This window comes from Pan troglodytes, chromosome 2 (assembly GCF_028858775.2).
Source record: "Pan troglodytes isolate AG18354 chromosome 2, NHGRI_mPanTro3-v2.0_pri, whole genome shotgun sequence".
NCBI lineage: Eukaryota > Metazoa > Chordata > Mammalia > Primates > Hominidae > Pan > Pan troglodytes.
In genome coordinates, this window is record NC_086015.1 from 62982875 (window position 1) to 63005063 (window position 22189).

General features: G+C 37.4%; 1 protein-coding gene across 49 annotated transcripts in view; it reads right to left on the reverse strand.

The window, feature by feature from the left end:
• Nucleotides 1-22189, reverse strand: part of CFAP20DC (CFAP20 domain containing) — a 304345-nt gene that overhangs the window by 234271 nt on the left and 47885 nt on the right. For 7 of the 49 annotated variants that reach the window (XM_063805978.1, XM_063805988.1, XM_063805975.1 and 4 more), the window contains exon 5: nucleotides 12614-12721. The exons of the other annotated variants lie outside the window; for them this stretch is intronic. The gene's annotated coding sequence lies outside the window, so the exon portion shown is untranslated. The remainder of the gene's footprint in view (nucleotides 1-12613; nucleotides 12722-22189) is intronic. 49 annotated transcript variants of the gene reach the window in all.

Consider the following 22189-nt stretch of genomic DNA (forward strand, 5'->3'; position numbering starts at 1 on the left):
TAGGTTTCATCTTAAGTTCCAGTGTCAAATGATTGGTAGTGACTGTCTGGAGTGCTCTGTTAAGAAGGACAGCAAGGTTGAAATGATCGATTAGCACTGTTTGCCTCGGACATCACTGAGGAAGTATGTTGCCTTAGTGATAGAGTTATCCACCCTACCACTGCCATAGTTGAAAGCCTGATGCATTATCTGTAATGTAAGGACCTGCTAAATGTATACATCCCTTCTTAAATTCAATGCCATTGGCTTCCCACTACCGAGCTTGATAGCTCTTAATGTCTCTGTCTGAGTTGTCTGCCTCCCATCAAGTAGCCCTCCAAACTTGAAGATAAAGTTACCTTAAAAGTTTCTAGACTACCAGAGGTACAAGGAGGAGCTGGTACCATTCCTTCTGAAACTATTCCAATCAACAGAAAAAGAGGGAATCCTCCCTAACTCATTTTATGAGGACAGCATCATCCTGATACCAAAGCTGGGCAGAGACACAACAAAAAAAGAGAATTTTAGACCAATATCCTTGATGAACATTGATGCAAAAATCCTCAATAAAATACTGGCAAACCAAATCCAGCAGCACATCAAAAAGCTTATCCACCATGATCAAGTGGGCTTCATCCCTGGGATGCAAGCCTGGTTCAATATACACAAATCAATAAATGTAATCCAGCATATAAACAGAACCAAAGACAAAAACCACATGATTATCCCGATAGATGCAGAAAAGGCCTTTGACAAAATTCAACAACGCTTCATGCTAAAAACTCTCAATAAATTAGGTATTGATGGGATGTATCTCAAAATAATAAGAGCTATCTATGACAAACCCACAGCCAATATCATACTGAATGGGCAAAAACTAGAGGCATTCCCTTTGAAAACTGGCACAAGACAGGGATGCCCTCTCTCACCACTCCTATTCAACATAGTGTTGGAAGTTCTGGCCAGGGCAATCAGGCAGGAGAAGGAAATAAAGGGTATTCAATTAGGAAAACAGGAAGGCAAATTGTCCCTGTTTGCAGATGACATGATTGTATATCTAGAAAACCCCATTGTCTCAGCCCAAAATCTCCTTAAGCTGATAAGCAACTTCGGCAAAGTCTCAGGATACAAAATCAATGTGCAAAAATCACAAGCATCCTTATACACCAATAACAGACAAACAGAGAGCCAAATCATGAGTGAACTCCCATTCACAATTGCTTCAAAGAGAATAAAACACCTAGGAATCCAACTTACAAGGGATGTGAAGGATCTCTTTAAGGAGAACTACAAACCACTGCTCAATGAAATAAAAGAGAATACAAACAAATGAAAGAACATTCCATGCTCATGGGTAGGAAGAATCAATATCGTGAAAATGGCCATACTGCCCAAGGTAATTTATAGATTCAATGCCATCCCCATCAAGCTACCAATGACTTTCTTCACAGAATTGGAAAAAACTACTTTAAAGTTCATATGGAACCAAAAAAGAGCCCACATCGCCAAGTCAATCCTAAGCCAAAAGAACAAAGCTGGAGGCATCACACTACCTGACTTCAAACTATACTACAAGGCTACAGTAACCAAAACAGCATGGTACTGGTACCAAAACGGAGATATAGATCAATGGAACAGAACAGAGCCCTCAGAAATGATGCTGCATGTCTACAACCATCTGGTCTTTGACAAACCTGAGAAAAACAAGCAATGGGGAAAGGATTCCCTATTTAATAAATGGTGCTGGGAAAACTGGCTAGCCATATGTAGAAAGCTGAAACTGGATCTCTTCCTTACACCTTATACAAAAAGTAATTCAAGATGGATTAAAGACTTACATGTTAGACCTAAAACCATAAAAACCCTAGAAGAAAACCTAGCCAATACCATTCAGGACATAGGCATGGGCAAGGACTTCATGTCTAAAACACCAAAAGCAATGGCAACAAAAGCCAAAATTGACAAATGGGATCTAATTAAACTGAAGAGCTTCTGCACAGCAAAAGAAACTACCATCAGAGTGAACAGGCAACCTACAAAATGGGAGAAAATTTTCGCAACCTACTCATCTGACAAAGGGCTAATATCCAGAATCTACAATGAACTCAAACAAATTTACAAGAAAAAAGCAAACAACCCCATCAAAAAGTGGGCAAAGGACATGAACAGACACTTCTCAAAAGAAGACATTTATGCAGCCAAAAGACACATGAAAAAATGCTCACCATCACTGGCCATCAGAGAAATGCAAATCAAAACCACAATGAGATACCACCTCACACCAGTTAGAATGGCAATCATTCAAAAGTCAGGAAACAACAGGTGCTGGAGAGGATGTGGAGAAATAGGAACACTTTTACACTGTTGCTGGGACTGTAAACTAGTTTGTAAACCATTTTGGAAGTCAGTGTGGCGATTCCTCAGGGGTCTAGAACTAGAAATACCATTTGACCCAGCCATCCCATTGCTGGGTATATACCCAAAGGATTAGAAATCATGCTGTTATAAAGACACATGCACACGTATGTTTATTGCGGCACTACTCACAATAGCAAAGACTTGGAACCAAGCCAAATGTCCAACAATGATAGACTGGATTAAGAAAATGTGGCACATATACACCATGGAATACTATGCAGCCATAAAAAATGAAGAGTTCATGTCCTTTGTAGGGACATGGATGAAACTGGAAACCATTATTCTAAGCAAACTATCACAAGGACAAAAAAAACAAACACCACATGTTCTCACTCATAGGTGGGAATGGAACAATGAGAACACATGGACACAGGAAGGGGAACATCACACTTCGGAGACTGTTGTGGGGTGGGGGGAGGGGGGAGGGATAGCATTATGAGACATACCTAATGCTAAATGACGAGTTAATGGGTGCAGCACACCAACATGGCACATGTATACATATGTAATAAACCTGCACATTGTGCACATGTACCCTAAAAATTGAAGTATAATAATAAAAACAAAAAAAGTTTCTAGAATCAATTCACACAGGAGGAGATTGGAAGACAGGATTTTTCTCAAATCAAAGCGAAAAGAGTAAGGTAAGGAAATTTAGTGTGGGTTGCATAATATGAATGAAAGAGCCTGATTAGTGGTATTAAGCATATGCAGATGAAGAGGGTCTGAACAGAAAAAGGAGAGCCAAAGTGGGGGGAAAGAATTTGAAGGAAAATATTCTGATCCTGGGCCATTAGGATAATGATGGTACTTGAGACAGCTCAAAATGATAAATCATTACAGTTTGTTTTAAGAAATTCTTTGCCAGAATCATTTCAGTGATATTAAATTGTTTAAGTGGACATCTGTGGAGTGCTATGGCAACTGGGTGGGTTTTATGGGCCAGTCTGGTACATCTATTAAAACAGCTACACCTGTTTTATGGAAGCTGTTTGCAACGCTCCTTTGCCAAATATAAATCTGGTTAATCCTACTTTTTTGTCATTTTAATTCTATAGATTACTTAAACCAGAAGGAATGTGGGTGCACTAAATTGTTTCCAATTTAACAAACAAAACATGTTTTTTTAAAGCACGAAAACCATACTCAATTTAGATGGCAGTTTTAGAACTTATGGTTCAGTTTTATATATTTTCTATTTGAAAGATTTACACAACAAAATCAGAGCAAAACACTCTAATGGGAAAGCATAAAAGAGACTGCCTATTCTTATTCTACTCAAAGATTTGCTTATTGGAAATAGGGTAAATATTTTATCATCCAAATTTAATAATAATCACCGTAACACACCAAAATAGAAATTGTTATAAATATCAACAGTAATAATTATAATAATAAATACCTATATATGGCTTAATCTGTGCCAAGTGCTATTCAAAATGCTTTATGGATGTTGTTTAATCTTCAAGCAACCCCATGGGATGTGTCCTTTTATTATTCCCATTTTATGGATGAGGAAACTGAGGCACAAGGACACTAAGTAACCTACCTAGGATCACATGGCTAGTGAGTTTCAGAACCAGAATTCCAACCCAGGCAGTCTGGCCCTAGCATCTGTCATTTAAACCACTTTGATATATACTGTCTTCACCCTTGACCCAGAAATTCTAATGCATATGTGTAAGGCATGATTTCAGGAGTTAAGTTGGGCTATTTCTGAACTTTATAATGATATCTCACCATTTCTTTGCCTGTCATTAATGTTTAAATGGAAAAGGGAAAGAATGCTTATAAGTTTGGCTGGGGAGGAAAGGAAGAATCCAGTTGGCAGGACAAGTTGGTGATAGCATTCCATCCTGCTTACTAAAATGAAATTTTCTCTACTTAGATAAAACCTTTCTTTTGAAGTGCCCAAGAGACCTTCTGCAGTAAATCATCAATAATTGTTATTGGCTTCCTATTTCTTTGTTGTGACACTATATTTGTCAGAATATCCCTGAGTGGTCACTGTTTTTTGAACTGTGAACTTAGCGGTGATGGTATAGCTTCTGAATTGGTTTCTGACAACTTTTGCCAGAGGATTTAGGAATAATAATTATTCTTAGCCCCACCAAACCACATGGTGACACCAGCAAACTCTGAAATGCAATGAGCAGAATCATCACACTGCAGAGAGATGTAGCCTAATGACATGGAAAGAGATGCCAAATCATTTTTAACTTTAGAGGGTCTTGCCTTGCAAGATTTAATTAGCTTACAGTTGAGAAGTAATTTGACATTTCAAATTATAGTTATTTAAAGACTCTTGAATTGCTCATCATTTCACCTGATAAAACTGCAATATAAGGAGAGTCCCATGGAAAAAATGATTAGAATTAAAACAAAATCCCTACAGAGAAGGAACAAAAAGAGTGAAAAGAAAACCAGCGTGGGAATCAGACAGCATTTGGATATAGCACCACAGGTGTGATGTTGGGTGGGCTATTACTGAACTTCTCTGAGGCTTTCTCATTTATAAATTATCACTTACAGTTTTGTGAGAGTTAAAGGAACTTGGTAAAGTTGCTGGCATGGTGTGATTCCTCAATAAATTTTGGTTACTTTTTTGGGGGGGCTGAGGGGACAGGATCTCTCTCCATCACCCAGGCTAGAGTGGCATGATCACAGCCCACTGCAGCCTTGACGTCCTGGGCTCAAGTGATCCTCCTGCCTCAGCCTCCTGAGTAGGACTGAGGCACTAGGACTGGAGGACTGGGACTACAGGAGCGCCCACAATGGCCAGCTGATTTTTCTTAACTTTATTTTTGTAGACAGGGTTTTGCTATGTTGCCCAGACTAGTCTTGAACTCTTGTGCTCAAGCCATCCTCCTGCCTTGGCCTCCCAAAGTGTTGGGATTACAGGTGTGAGCCACTGTGCTGGGCCAATTTTGGTTCATTTATTAATATTCTTCCTATTCTCTTTTTATACTAACACTGAAAAATTTCTCTGAGAGTCCCCATTTCTGAAGTATATTCCTTCCTCTTCAACTCTACTCTTGCTTTTCAATATCCATCATCCCTGGCCTGATTGACTGCAACAACCTCCTAATTACACTCACCATATCTAGTTTTTTTTTCTCAGCAACTTAACACATCTTTAGAAAAATAACCAGCAATGTTATCTTCCTAATTCATAAAAACTATCAATCCCTTGCCTACAGAATAAAATTTAAAAATCGGTGCCTATTTCTTCAGATCCATCTATCATCACTTCTCCACTCACTCCTTATTCTCCAGCCAAACCAATATACTACACTAGTAGTGTGGCTTTTATACATGTTTATCTCTCATCCAAAAATGCCGTGCTTACCATTTGTGATTTTTTACTTGTTCTATGAAACCCGTTAGCAACATCCCCTATTCCATCAACATACCTCTAACTGAAAGGCAAAAATAAAAACTCTATTTTATTTAAAGTCTTCATAGCAATTATATATACTTCTGTTAGCATTTCTCTCACTGCATTCTATTTGTTCTATATTATTCTATTTGATAGTCTATGAACTCACTAAGGAAGGGAATTATTTCTTATTCATCTTTGTATCGCCAGGGTCTAGAACAGTCTCTGGAATCTTATATAGTACACATTGAACAGACACTGGATGACAGAATGTCCAGACAGTTTTCTCTAATAGTTCACTCTCATTCCCAGTTCAGCCTGTAAGCTATAATTACATTTCTCACTTTTGGCTAACCATTCATTTTCCTTTATTAGAAACTAAGGGATTTTATCAACATGAACTGAGCTAATGAATATTCCCTAACTGCTACAAACACATAGTCTGCGAAAATATAAGAAAAATGAACCTTCAATTCATACGTAAGTTTGAAAGATAAAATAGGAAGTTGATTATCAGAATAAAGAGGAAATAAAAGCCAGGGCCAGTCAGCTATCAGTTGATGCCAAAGTAGGGTATGTGTTTATTGGGGGATGAGCTATCTAGCCTAAATGTATACAGGAACCAGAGGGTTAATATGTGTGCATGTGTGCACAGACACACATAAAATTATAGATGGGGGCCTCAGGATTGTAACACCTATAGTGAGACAGTAGATGTGGCCTTGGGCTTAAATAAGGTGGGAAGCTAGAACTGAGCCTCCTGCAGAAAGCCAGACCTTGGAATTACTGCTCCCTCTGTGAAAGGAGTTCTAGAAACTTCTGTATGGAAAATCAAAAACAAACTAGCAAAAAATAAATAAAAAATAAATAAGCTTGTCTCTGTCCAGGCTTTGGGTTGGGTTGAGTAAAAAGTCGACTGTGAGAAATTAAGTCCTTAAGACCAAACCATGTACATGACCTGAGTTTGACTTTAAACTACCCTTGTGAGGGAATCCCAAGCTGAGAAAGACATTTAAAAACTCATTCTATGTCAGTAAAAGCCTTGACGTACCCTTTGAATAAAATGCAAAGCTTTTCTAGGGGGACATACCAGCAATCCATGCTACAGGTACTCTCACGGAAAAAACGACCCCCAATAAACATAAAGTCACATTCCAAAGTTACTAACTACACAAGGAAATGATACACCATGAGGGAGAGTCAGTATTTATAATAGGAAGAGTCACTTCTTTAGAACTTCAGAGAACAGAGCAATTTGAAAGTCACTGTAAAATATGTTTAAAACTATAATAAGTAAATAGGATACCATAAACAACAAATTTGAAAAAGAGCCAAATAGGGTTCTAGAAATTGAAATAATTTTTTAATAAAAAAGGACCTGCAAACAACATATTAAACAGAGCTAAAAACTTAGTGATCTGAAAGAAATTACTCAGAATGGAACACAGAGAGATAAAGGAAGAAACAAGGAGATGGATGGGATACAACTGGAGTTAAAGCTTTCTTAGGTAAGATGTTTGTGCTATAAGAGAATGAGCTATTAATTTCCTACTTTAAGTCAAATATGAGTGTTATAAATTTAAGGGTAACCACTAAAAGAACAGAAATAAAATATAACTTCCAAGTGGTCAAGGTTAAAAAATAAGAATCATGTACTACATATAACAACTTGAAATTAATCTAAATGTATAGCCTTAAATTGCCTATTAAAAAAAGTAAGATTAAGCTTCCTGGGTTAAGCATTCAACTCAAAAAGTTGGAAAACAATGTATTACAAAAGTGGAAAGAAGGATTAAGAAAATAATTGAAATGGAAACTTTGAGAGTATTACCTAGAGCAAAAATATGATTCTTTGAACAGACCAATGAAATACAAAACCTCTGAAAAGATTAAGTAAGAAAAATATACAATATTAGAAATTTAAAAATACAGTATCAGCATTGTACAGATACAGCAGAGAACAAAAAACTATATATACTTTTACATATATAGCTATCTATAAACTCTCACATAACTCTTATAACTCTATACTATTAAACTGGAAACAAAATGACACTTCTAGAATATTATAATTATTAGAATTGACAAGAGAAAAAAATAGAAAACTTAAAAATACCTATAACCATTAAAGAAATGGTATTGGTGATTAAAAATCTATCCACTAAAAAGCACCAGGTCCAGAGGTTTTAAAGACAAGTTCTACCAAATCTTTAAGGAACCCAATACAGAGTGTTTGAGATATAAAAAAGATTAAAACACCCCAACTTAATTTATCAAATATAATTTTATCATAAAACTATGTGAGGATGACTAGAAAAATTATAAAATAATCTAATAATGAATGTATGTGTCTACAAGTCTTAAATAAAGGAAAGACAACTCAGTCTAACAATGTATAAAAATACCATATTTGATGACCAACAGAGGTTATGGTCAAGAATGGAAGGAAGTTTAAATATGAGAATATCTGTAATGTAATCCATGACATTAACAGACTAAAATCAAAAACATATGATCAACTGGACAGATGCAGAAAAAAAGCATTCAATGAAATTCAACACCCATGAATAATAACAAGCTTTAGCAAACTAGAAAAGTAAGCACTTTAATCTATGACTAAGTTATATTTTTAGATCCTGTATCAGTCAAGAGGGGTTATACCAAAGTAATAAATAACTCCCAAATTTCGGAAACTTAACATGTAAAAGATTATGTCTTCTTCGCACTACATGTTCCATGGGGCAGCAGGAGGTTCTGCTTATTCTGGTAACTCAGGGACTTAGGCTGGTACATTCTTCCATAATCAGCAGAGCATTGAGATGGGAACAGGGACATTTCTAAAGCATCTTCCTAAAGTGACATATGTCAGCTCATACTCATCTTCACTGGCTAAAGCAACTGCTTCACCATATTTCCTTGTCAACTGTGACAAAGATTTCTGTAGTTTGTAAGCTACTCAGTTTATGATACTTCGTTAAAGCAGCCCAAATGGATTAAGACAATATTTCTGAATCTTCAGTTTCTCCTAAAGAGAAATGTAAATATAAAATATTTAGCCATTATTACTTCTAACTTTTCTTCAACCTCTAGTCTTTTTTCTAAATCACTGTCATTTAAAAATATTTCCCATTTTAGTCTGATTTCTGATTATTTCTTTGCAAATGGAAGCCTGAAGAAAAAATGATAATTTGCCAAGAGACCATCAATACCCATGGTTCCAAATGTTATGATGATGTCTTTTGCCAGGAGTTCATTTCTAAAATATTTACATTCTGTGTTTTTTTAAAAACTATTTTTCCAGGTTAGATAACACAAGATGAAATTAGTGCATTGCATTTAAACAATACTAAATGTAAAATTAATGATAAACTGGCAGAAATAATGAAAAATCATGAGTAAAAGTCAATATTTTAGTCCTTTCATCACTGAAATCAATCAAAATCCGAAATTTCCACTGTGCCTTTTTTTCTTTTAGAGATTTACTCTTACTGTTACTAAAATTAGGACTAGTTGAAAAATCCAGATGATGATGTATAAGACACACAGAATCTAGGTCATTCTATCATTGGCTCTAGATCTGCAATACTAATAGCAGAGCTTCTTATGTAAAGAAAGCAAATATACAGAATTAAGATAGCAAGGAAGCCAATGTACTTAGTAAGAACATGCTGTTTTTAGAATTTTTGCTAATGATGATTACATTTTAAATTCTTCCTAGAGTTTCACTGGATACAGCATTACTCATTTCCTGTTTTTAAGAAGTATTCAATATCACTGAAGTATGCAAAGATGACACTATAAGTAGTTCATGACCAAAGATTTCAAGATTCATTAATAAACTTTTTTAGATATTCCACTCTACCTAAGGAAGATAAAATTTTGTAATATAAGTACATTCCAAACAAATCTATAAAAGTGAACTTATGAATAAAAAAGTTAAGTTTGACTTGTATACTGCTTTAGATAAAATAAACAGAGGCTCAGTTTATACTTCACAAGCAGATGATTATTTTTCAATATTGGAAGTAAATTATTTCCATAGTCTATGTAAAAAAATTTAAATGGCAGTAAGATATTCTGACGAAGAAAATTTATTACAAAATTAATGCTTACCATATATGGCTTCATTTGGATGAGAGCAAGAAATGAGCCATTTATTGATTTATTATCAGCAAAGCACAAGACAAGGCATGAGCTATAGCAGAAACAGAAAAAATCATGACCTCTGAGAAAGGTGGTGGTCAAGAGTTTCAAAAGAGTCAAGAGTTAATCCTGTGGATAAAGTATAAAAATTATAGTAAATGAAAGTAATTTGTATCAAGAGAAACTCCCAATGGAATTAAATGCCTAAGAGGTGCCTGCAATGTACTGATGAACAGCATGTAATAAAGACAGGAGCACAAGGAATGCATTTTGTGTTCTCACAATGCCCTGGAAACACTCTGAACTGCAGTCCTGATCAGCCCTCAGAGAGGTCCTGAGATGAAGAAATTAACAACTCCAAAGAGACAGAAATACTGGCAGAGTAAATTAAAGTAGAAATGCCTTCAAACAATGTCTAGCCTCTGCTACTAAGGCTACTAGCTTCTGCTATGAAGATGTAAAATAGAGCTGGAATTCTTTGTTTATTTATTCTTCTTCCCAAGAATAACTAATGAGTTGTAGTTGGTTTTGTATACGTGTATTAAAAATGCCCGGTTTTTGTCTTGTTGCTAGAGAAAAGACACTGCATCTACTGCTGCTGAGGAGTTCTTTGAAATACCTGAAGTACTGCATAGAGTAAACAGGAGCTTTTCCAGCTCCTAGAATGCTCTTTATATGGCTTGCTCCTCATCCTTTGAGTCTCAGTTCAAATGTTACTTTCTTAGAGGTACTTATCCTGACCATTTTTCCTAAAGTAGATCTTTCTGTGTACTTTCTTATTGCAGGGCTGAGCATCCCAAATCCAAAGATCAGAATTCTGAAATGCTCTAAAATCTGAAACTTTTTCAATGCCAACGTGATGCTCAAAGGAAATGCTCACTGGAGCATTTTGAATTTCAGATTTTCAGATTTAGGATGCTCAGCTGGTGTGTGTGTGTGTGTGTGTGTGTGTGTGTGTGTGTGTGTGTATGTGTGTAATGCAAATATTCCAAAATCTAAAAAAGTGTAAAACCTGAAACATCTTTGGTACCAAGCATTTCAAATAGGAATACTCAACCTGTGCTCTGTGCACTTATTTCTTAACACTCACTTTGTTATTTTTTTTAAAAACCTGCTTTTCTTTCCTGGCTCCATACCAGAATGCAAACTTCATGAAGACAGAGATTTTATCTGCCTTGATAACTGAAAATTTTCTCAGCAACTTTACTTGGCACATAGTGGGCTCTAATAAATATTTATCAAATGAATGAATTTCCAATATAAAGAAAACATTAAAAATATCTTTTCTAGGTACACAATCATGAACACTTGAATGAATAAGTATGTCTTTTTTCAAAGGAAAGCATTTACAATATTTTCTTTCCCTTGAGGTCTACATTATATAAATTCCAATTGTGGTCCACATCCTTAACAAACTGTAGTTGAACCAAATACTCATCAGTAACCATCTCCAACCAGATTTCTTCAGCTGTGACCTCTGACAGAGGCTCAGTAACAAACTGCTTACCTCCTCCCTAGGAAATTAATGATGTCTTCTAAAGGCTACATATGAAACAGCATGTTCAATAAATATTCACTGAATATTAAATATTCTTGAATGTTTGAACCTCAATATGAATGAATCACACTCCCCTCAAATAATATACTTGACTTCGATTACCTTCATGGTCTATATTTGCTTAAAATATATCCCTTAAAACATCAGTTCCCAACCTTTTTGGCACCAGAGACTGGTTTTGTGGAAGACAATTTTTCTATGAACGGGGTAGGGGGAAGTTATGGTAGTACAGGGAGGGGATGGTTTCAGGATGAAACTGTTCCACCTGAGATCTCAGGCATTAGATTCTCATAAGGAGCACACAACCTAGATCCCTCACATGTGCAGTTCACAATAGGGTCTGCTCTCCTATGAGAATCTAATACCACTGTTGATCTGACAGGAGGCGGAGGTCATGTGGTAATCCTCTAGCCCCTGTTCACCCCCTGCTGTGCGGCCCGTTCCTAACAGGTCACCTACAGGTACTGGTCTGTGGCCCAGGGCTCGGGGACCCCTGACTTAAAAGTAAATTAGGTTTTACAACAATTATTCTAGATAAGTCAGCAAAATAAGGAAATTTCAAGTAGGTTCAAAATGTTACTGATTTAGCAACATTATTACTGCTGCTAAACACATAGTAAGCAAACTATTGTTATTAAGTTCTACAGTATTAAGTATTTTGTTTCTATAATGCTTGTGGCAACCCTATGAAATGGGTTAGCATTGTTATCCTCATTTTACCAATAAGAAACCTGGGGCACAAGAGGTTAAATGACATGCCTAGGGTCTCAGCCAGCAAATGGTAAAGCTGAGATTCAAACCCAAGCAGTCTGATTCCAGGTTGTGTGCTGTTAATCACTAATTTACCCAGTGCGATTCTAAGATGCCTGCCTGCAAATGTATTATTACCAGTACCTGACCAGGTTAAGCACAAAAATTTAGATTGTTCAGAAACTTATATACCAATTTGACATTGCTGTAACATCCAAGTATGTGATCACTGGGCTCATCCACTGGACAGGGTGATTGGGGTTGTCAAAGGCACATGGGGAGTGAGTGGCATATGGCCCTAACTATGTACTGGCACTATGTACAGTCAGTTGAATGACATATTGGTCAGAAAAACAAGAAATTAAAATGAAAGAAAAAAACCTCACCTCGTTCTTCAAATGGTTTGAGAAGTTCTAGTCTACACTAATCTCATTTGAATTGTCAGAAGATCTTCATATCTCTTGGGAAAAGAATGCTGGAGTATCACATTTTGCCTGCCTCCATCAGACAATAAATACAAAAATAATTTTGAAATTTGTTCAAATTTACATTTATAAATTTAGTACATATTTTAATGAAGACATTATATAAAAACATTTGAATATGTAATATATAAATAATTTGTTGCTCTTACTGCATGAAAATATAATGCTTAGTCATGTAAGGTATGTAAAAAATATCTACATAAATATCCATCCGGAACTGGAAGTTTTCAGTTTTATCCAAAAAAGGGGAAAGCTTATTTTAAAATAAAATACATACTTTATTTTAAAGCTTATTTAAAATAAAAATACATATATAATTTACATTTTTAATTTATAAAACACCCCTGTCCCTCAAAAACAAATTTCAAGAATCTAACTCCTTGTTTTGGCTTTAAAATGATTTGGCAAGTGATTTAAATCAGATCAGGAGCTACAAAGGAGAAAAACGTGGGGAGTACTTTTCCAATTGAGGAATTCAAACAGTTTCTAAAATAGAATAGTAGTATTGAATATATCTAACACCACAGAGGAAAAAATGAAATATTCCGCATATATTGATTTTCTATATAAACTATGCATTATTCCCTTCATTTTTAATAGAATGCTTCCTAAAATGCAGTACATATTTCTTTTTTTGTAAATGCATTACAAACTTCTTTGTAAAAAGAGCATTCTGTCCGTGATTCAGAACTTTCAACAAAGCCTGTAAACTCTGAAGCAGGAAACCAGTACCGTGTGATTGACTGAAATAGAGAACGCTGTTTACCCCTAATTCTGGCCTCTTCTCTAGTTATCTTCATGGTGAATTTCTTTTTTTTTTATTTCCAACTTTTAAGTTCAGGGGTACCTGTGCAGAGTGTGTGTTTGTTACATAGGTAAACGTGTGTCATGGTGGTTTGCTGCACAGAACATCCCATCACCTAGGTATGAAGCTCATCATCCATTAGCTATTCTTCCTGATGCTCTCCCTCCTCCCATTCCCCATCCTCCAACAGGCCCTAGTGTGTGTTGTTTCCTTCCACGCATCCATGTGTGCTCATCATTCAGCTCCCATTTATAAGTGAGAACGTGTATTTGGTTTTCTGTTCCTGCATTAGTTTGCCGAGGATAATGGCTTCCAGCTACATCTGTGTCCCTGGAAAGGATATGATCTTGTTCCTTTTTATGGCTGCATAGTATTCCATGGTGTATATGTACCATACTTTCTTTATCCAGTCTATCAATGATGGGCATTTGGGTTGATTCCATGTCTTTGTTATTGTGAATAGTGCTGCAATGAGCATACATGTGCAAATATGTTTGTGATAGAATGATTTATATTCCTTTGGGTATATACCCAGTAATGGGATTGCTGGGTCAAATGGTATTTCTGCCTCTAGGTCTTTGAGGAATCATGACACTGTCTTCCACAATGGTTGAACTAACTTACACCCACTTCATGGTGAATTTCCAAGGAGACACTTTCATCTGCCTCAATCGACCTTTCCCTTGCTTGCCTTTCCATTTAAATAAAAACCTATCTTCCTAGGTAACTACAGAGACGGAAGAACTACAGAGAAAAGAAACATACATGCGCACAAACACATGTATGCCTTGCAAGCTCAGCATACACTGAGCTTAACTGACACACCATTCCAAGTCAATGGACTTTGCATTTCTTAAAGCCTGCAGTGCTCTCATTGCTCACAGGCCTTTTTCTGCCTGCTTCTGAGATTCATTACAGATGGCTAAGGCTGGAAGTATGATGGCTGGATAAGTGGGGCATTACTTGATCTTCTATCATTCTGGTAAGAATTCTATGAGGCAGAGAAAAGGCATATGCCATTATTCTCATTTTTTTTTAAATGGGGAAACTGCAGCACACAAAGAAAGTTAAGTAACTTGCCCAAGGCACCAAGCAAATTGGTGTCAGAGAATTCAGGTCTTTAAAACTGTGTTCTTCTCCTCGTCAAATAACAATAATGCCTTCCCCCTTCCCCCAGTTTTTCCCACACTTGTTATCCAAGTACAATATATATCTAAATTGTATTTTATGCATTTCTAGACACCTCCAATCATCAAATTATAATTTCCTATTATGTTTTATTTGAAATGTTAGCTTTTAAAATGATATCCATAAATCTTTCAAACATGCAATTAGCAGGAAGAGGAGAGAAAGGATGGTTGGAAATAAAAAAAAAGAACAGTTTCAATGACTTTGCTCGGGTAAAGAACCAAAAGATTAAAAAAAACAAAAAACAAAAAGCAAAACCAACAATTCCGGCAGGTGAGGGAAGAAGGTTCTTTGTGACAGGGTTTTGCCTCTTTGCCTCCTTATGCAGCAGGGGGAGCTATGGTACTATTCGTTAAGGTTACAGGAAGACAACAAGTCTGAAAAAATAATCCAATTCGCTCCTAGGATATCCATTTTCTTTTGCATTTTCAAATGGTTCTTTTCTGTTTTTGAAACGTTTTTCCTCCATGCCCTGAGAACCTCGGGCTGCACTACCTATATCCCTTTTTCTCTGGAATGACAGAGGGTTACCACCTTCGCTGTACATCCTTATGATGTCATTTTGATAAAGATATTAGGAGATACAGTTGCACAAAGCAGCCTGCCTTCCTCTGCCCCATCACTCTATAGGTTTCCTCCATAATTTATCAAATCTATTTTTTAGCCCAAAAAGAGGACTCTTCTGCAACTGAAAAATTCCCAGAACAACCACTGGCACATGTCTTTACATTTTCAGTTACAATCCATCAGAAATGATTGTCAAAAATATCTCACTAAAAAAAAAAAAACACTATTTGTAGAAATTTTTAAAAATTTATTCAAATAATAAATTGTTTCCAAAAGTAGTCTAAGTAATTAATTTTGAGTAGAAAAAAATCTTTTTTAAGAGTTTGTAGGAATCAAAGAATTTCATCCTTATATAAGGCTGCATCTAACATTACTGTGAAGATCAATTTTTTTGTTTCAACTGAATGGGCTCTTGGGTCCCCAGAGATTTGGTTAAACATTATTTTGGGTGTATCTGTGAAGGTGTTTTTGGCCGAGATCAACACATAAATCAGTAGACTGAGTGAAGTAAATTGCCTCTCAAATGTGGTTAGGTCTCATCCAATCAATTGGAGCCCTGAATAGAATAAAATGGTGGAGTAAGGGAAAATTTGCTCACTCTGTCTTTTTAGTTGGAACATAGGTCTTTTGCCTTGGGACCCTTCCAACTTGGACTGGAGCTTATACCATTGGCTCTTCCAGTTGTCAGGCCTTCAGACTCAACCTGGAACTATCTATTGGTTCTTCTGACTTTTCAGCTTGCCAGACTGTAGGTCATGGGACTTCTCAGCCTCCATGACCATATGAGCCAATTCTGTATAATAAATCTATCTATCTATCTATCTATCTATCTATCTATCTATCTATCTATCTATCTATTGTTTCTGTTGCTCTGGAGAGCCCAGATTAATATAATTACTAATTTCATGTTAAATTGCTTTGGTATAAATGAAGCAAAAAAAAAAAAGTGTTTACTTACAATATTCCCTTCTAGGTAACAACACCATAATTGGGTTTTCCAGTAAACAACAGGCATAGTTTCCAAACTTATTTATACAAATAAATCTCACCTGTAATAACCGTGCTTATTTTTATATATTTGACTATAAATAGATGCTAACATGGTAGCAAAAGAGAATGAGGATATCACCTCTGTGTCTTCCTGATATCTGGGAAAGCCCATTCTAGGCTTCACGTGACAACCCACATGGCTGCCTTTATCTACTCTTCCTACCAGAAAAATATTTAAAACCTTTACCAAAAAAACAGCTGTGATTTATCTTGTTTGTAATTTTTAAGATACAGACAGATTACAAATAGATGTATAATGTATGACATACACACAACTTGAAATCCACAAACTTCGTTATTTGCTTCCTCTTAATAAGTTCCTTTACATAGACAGCCTTTTCAGGTCAGAGTATAGAAACAAATGTACTGACTGCCTACTATATCCTGGGCCAGGAAAACAAAAAGTGTGCTATGTGAACTGTTTATTGCTGATCTACAGAGAAAAAAAGAAGCTAGAGCTAGAACGTAAATTAAATTTATCAATAAGCAAACATTTTTTTCCTAGCAAGAATTTTCCAAAGAAGGAAGGAGAGTGCTGATTTATATTGTGGCCCAAGTTCCTTATCTCACTGTAATGGCAACTTTGAGTAGCATTGTTCTAGATAATTCTAGATGCTTTTGAGACAGCCAGGTGGGAGGGGTTCTCCAACAGGCATGCCCACTGGGAAGAGCGCACACCGGGGTGGAGCCACAGAGGTTCGCACCTTTTGCAGCCGGGAGGAGCCTGGCCCCTCCTCTTCCTGTGTGGAATCTGGGATTCAAGCTGTGGTGGGAAGCACTCCAGGAGGGACTCTGGCCTTGTGGAGGATTACTGTTTCCCCTTTTCACCCAAAAAACTCCTGCTTTACTCACCCTTCAAACTTTCTGTGAGCCTAAATTTTCATGTCCGTGGGACAGACAAGGATGCTGTCTTTAGCTGAACTAAGGAAAAGTCCTGCAACACTTTCAGATGTATTATTTTGTTATTTACAATGGCTAACATTTATTTAATTCTATGTGCCCAATACTTGTACTAACTCATTTAATCCTCATTAAAAAACTTGTGAAATAAGTACTATTAATATTATTATCTCTACCCTATAGATGAGAAAAATGGAAGCACAAATGTTAAACATAGTAAGTAGTGAGCTGGGATCTGGCTCTAGAACATGCTCTTACCACTTCACTATACTGCCTCCTTTGAAATCTGAATCCTCATGACAATTCAGTGAGGAAAACAATGTCGCCATTTAAGAGTTGAGAGACAGCACTCCTAGATTGTTAGCTTCCCAAAGACAAAGGCTGTACTAATTGATTCTGCATATTCTCTCTAGAAGCCTCTAATGATGGCCTCAAGCTCATAGGCATTGTAGAGAAATGCAGAAGTGTCATGAAACATGGCCTTCTACTCTCATGAAGCTCACAACCTCATGGAAGAGATACTACCAAGTACAAAGTGGAAGGGCTGCCCTGCCCTGGGCTTGGAAGAATGAATGTGACGATCAAAAAATTATTTTAAGGACCTCTAAGCCTTGAAAGTAAACAGGTCTAGTCTTGTAAGACTGTAAATGCCCACATGTCTTATTCTACCATTTGTACACTAATGAGATACAGGAAGAGGGACAAATAAGTAACTCTCGATAGCAATGTACAGACTGTAGGGTCTGTCTTCTGCCTTGGGGAGTGGGTATAGGGGGGTCCAGCAAAGAATTAGACAAATAAGATCCCATAGAAGGCAAGGTCAAGACAGTACGTAAATTTATCCTACTCTCCAAAAGTGGGATTGAGAGCTTCAGAGTCCACAGTCAGTTTTCCATAGAGTTGGCCTCTGTGATTTGAATAAAGTGATCAAAAGCACTAGCCCAAGCTTGAAGGTTATTATAACCAAAGTCTTTGGACTTTGGTAGCTGTGGGGTAGACAGCTGTCTAAGGGCAAGTCCTTCAAGGTCATGGCAGATTCTGCAGAAGTGGTACAGACTGCAGTAGCAGCAGTGAAATAAGCTCATTAAGTTTAGGAGGGACCCTCTCAATACATGTTTTCCGAAGTAGTAAAAGATTAGGAGCAAAGATTCTGAAGTCTCATAGGTCTGTTTTAAATGCCCATTTTGTTCCTTGCAAACTGTATATGACTGTGGAGAATTTAGCTATCCTCTGTAAGCCTAAGTTTACTCGTTTGTAAATGGGTGATAATAATATCAAACTCATGGGATTAAACTATATGACACCCACCCATACAGTACTTAGCATAGAACATGCCACAGACTTAACAAAACAACTGATGCTTTACTGCGTCCTTACCATGTGCCAGGAACCCTTTTAAGCTCTCATGCCTATTAACTAATTTATACTTCACAATAATCCTATGAGGCAGCATGGTTGACTACATTATTAATCACAAACAGCCCCTGCTCCTATCTTTGTGGAGGAGGATATAGCCCCACCTGTGACTGTAGGGTAAGCCATGTGATAGACATTAGTCAGTGGAACTGGGCAGACATGACTCAACAGAAACTCTCATCACGATACTGGCCCTGATGATGACGTGTCCCAGAAACAGGAGCTACTCTTCACTCTGCACCGCAGAATGAAAAAGAACAAAGATGCAGTCTACCTATTGCCCACACGTCATGAGCAAGAAATAAATGCTAGCCGTTAAAAATTATGGAGACTTGTGGATTATTTGGTATTATTACTAACTTCATTTTCTGTGGAAGAAATTAAGGCACACAGAGGTTAAGTCCTTTGTCCAAACTCACACAGCTGGTGGACAGTTAAACTCCAAACTCCTGCACATTAACCTCTGTTACCATCATCTTCACTGATGAGGACTGAGACACCTAGGGAAAGTTTATTAGCAGACAGACATGAGAGGGAGATCCAGTGATGCTAGAGGAAGAGAAGAAAGCAGATCAGCAGTCCTGGTATTTAAATGTGATAGAGCTGCAGATCTGTAAGTATGGTAAGAGTGGATGTTATTGTGAACACACAGATTATGGGAGACTTGAACAAGGTCAGTGGAACATATGCTTTATGTGGTGGAAAATTAGAAGCCAGTGATGTCTGGGAGGCCAGGCAAGAAGCCATAAGACAAACAGGCAGCCAAATGGCCTTGAAAAATGCCGACTAGAGATAGCAGCAAGGAGGCTGCTCCAGGCTTCAGACAAGGAGCTAAGATAGGGTGGGGACAGTGGCAGTGTCAACAGAGGCCCACTGAGTAACAGGAGACCTTCACTGACTATCTGAATGTAACAAGAGTCACATATCCAGCCATGCTTGTTAAACGAAAGGAGTGAGGGATAGACAAAGGGGCCTAAAGACTCAAGCCTGGGACAACTAATACCATAATGATGGTATCCAGGCCTGGAGTTATAGATCTTGCACAATTAAATGGACTCTTGGCCCTCTCCTTGGACTGTTACAGTGAATCACTAGAGCTGACTCAAAAAGGGTCTTAATAGATCTTAACAGGACTTCAGGGATTGTACCTGGTGGTAGTTGGCAATTGACACACTAGAAAATACAGTTTCAACTCTGAAAATTTAGTATAGAAATACTACATCTGAATTTTCTTCCTTTGCTCTTTTGCAGTGTATTCTATTTACTGTTGCCATGAAAACTGTCAGAGCCAAAAGGGAGTCACTAATGTAAAAAAAAAAAAAAAAAAAAAAAAGAACCTGACAGAGCACGGGAAGGCCACAAAGAGAGAGGGTTCTTATGCTTGCTTATGCTTGTATGCCTCATAATTAAACAGGCTCTACAGAAACCACAACCTTGCATGAAGGCCATCACAACCATATGGAATAAAAAAACTCTGCAAGAACATCTGCCCAGAAACTGCCTGTCCAACCTTGAACTGGTGTCACCCTTGATCTTGCAGGAATAAAAAAACTCTGCAAGAACATCTGCCCAGAAACTGCCTGTCCAACCTTGAACTGGTGTCACCCTTGATCTTGCAGCCAGAGATAACTATTTCAAAACAATTATGTAATCTCCTTCATTTCTTCCTTTAAAAACTTTTGTCTTCCTTTATCTCTCTGAAAACACACATACTTTACCATGGCATATGTATATTCTCATTGCAATGCTTCATTCCCAAATAAACATCTTTTCTTTTAGCGAGGCTCTCTCTGTTATTTAGGTTGATACTACAATACCCTCCATCTGCATGAGATTACTGAGATGGCCAGGAGTGGGTATGGATAAAGCTTAAGGCAGAGGTGTGGTGGTGAAGAAGAGATGTTTCAGCTTCAAATTCCAGTCAAAATCTTTAGCAGTCGAATCTAGCTGGAGTCAGGGAATCTGAGCATGATCATGGTAAAGACAGTAATGCTTGCGTTAATTTTTTAAATAAAGGAAACAATAACCTGATGGTAAGATCTGGAAATAAAATCTTTACCAAGGTAGACAGGGGACTATGAAGAGATTTGGAAATGCTGATGGAGGCCCTCCAACTTGAAGTCAGGGGAAACTGGAAATATTTCAGGGCCTGTCAAGTCATGAGACAGTGGGCACTCAAGGAGAATCGGGAAGATTCGAGAGGTTGAAAATTCAGATGAACAGAAATGGAGGCAGAGAGTGGGTGGCAATTGGAGGGCATACAGGATGTGAAGAACAACACAGAAGGTTTTGTTCCAGGGATGAGAGTAGAGTGTGTTCCCCTCCACAAACAGGAAGGCCCATTTGGAGAGTTTCTGGAACAGAAACCTCAAGAGGTACCAACTGAGTTGATATTTAGGTGAATAATATATGAAAAATATCACAGTTTGGAACTCAAATTAAGGTCACTGACTGGAAATTCAACCATAAAAAGACATCACCCAGTGAGAAAGTATAAAAGAAAACTTGATAGGGGGAAAAAGGAAAATAGATTTAAATTAAATGATGAAAAATAAGAATTAACTTATCAATTCCAAGAAGCTTTAAAAAAATTAAATGTTACTAAAATAGGGTGCATATTGGAATTACAGCAGTAAGAGTTAGTAAACAGAGCAAATTCAAAGAGCTGAAGCCTGCCAAAGGAAAGAGAAAGAAAGGAAAGAGACCCAAGAGATTTAAATCAATGGTAAAATAACACACATTGTAAATTATAATTTATGTACTTAATTTCTATACTTTATCCTTAAAGATTCTTTGATACTATTATAAAAATACAAGGCCTGATAGACTGCCTCTATAGGACTGTATAGATCACCAAGAAGGCATACCACTAGAGGAAAGGTAGTGGTAATCTTATGCTTAGGAGTTTGGCCTTTGAAACAGACAGTCTCTCCCTCTCTCCCTCTCTCCCTCTCTCTCTCCTCTCTTAAGTTTCACACTTATTGTCCAGGCTGGAGTGCAATGGCTCAATCTCAGCCTCGATCTCACCCCAACCTCCGCCTCCCAGGTTCAAGTGATTCTCCTGCCTCAGCCTCCCAAATAGCTGGGATTATAGGCATGCGCCACCACGCCCAGCTAATTTTGTATTTTTAGTAGAGATGGGGTTTCTCCATGTTGGTCAGGTTGGTCTCGAACTCCCGACCTCAGGTGATCCACCTGCCTTGGCCTCCCAAAGTGCTGGGATTACAGGTGTGAGCCACTGTGCCCGGCACAGACAACCTTTTTCTAATCTCGCAAAAGCAGGGAATTAGCCAGGCAGCAGTCTGATTAGGGGTGGCCTCAGGGAAGAAAGGGAAGTACCTGATGTTACTATAGTAATCAGGGGGCTTCCTGGGCTCTCTGCCAATTAGTGTGGCTTGAGCGGAAGGACAAAAACGTGACATGTGGTAAAGAAGAGATTCCAAAACTGAGACATTCTAAATTGAAAAAGTGAACTATTAAACAAAAATGTAAGTAACTTTTGGCATTTTTTAATACCTGGTATATACTAAAATGCCGTGTGGTTGGCCACC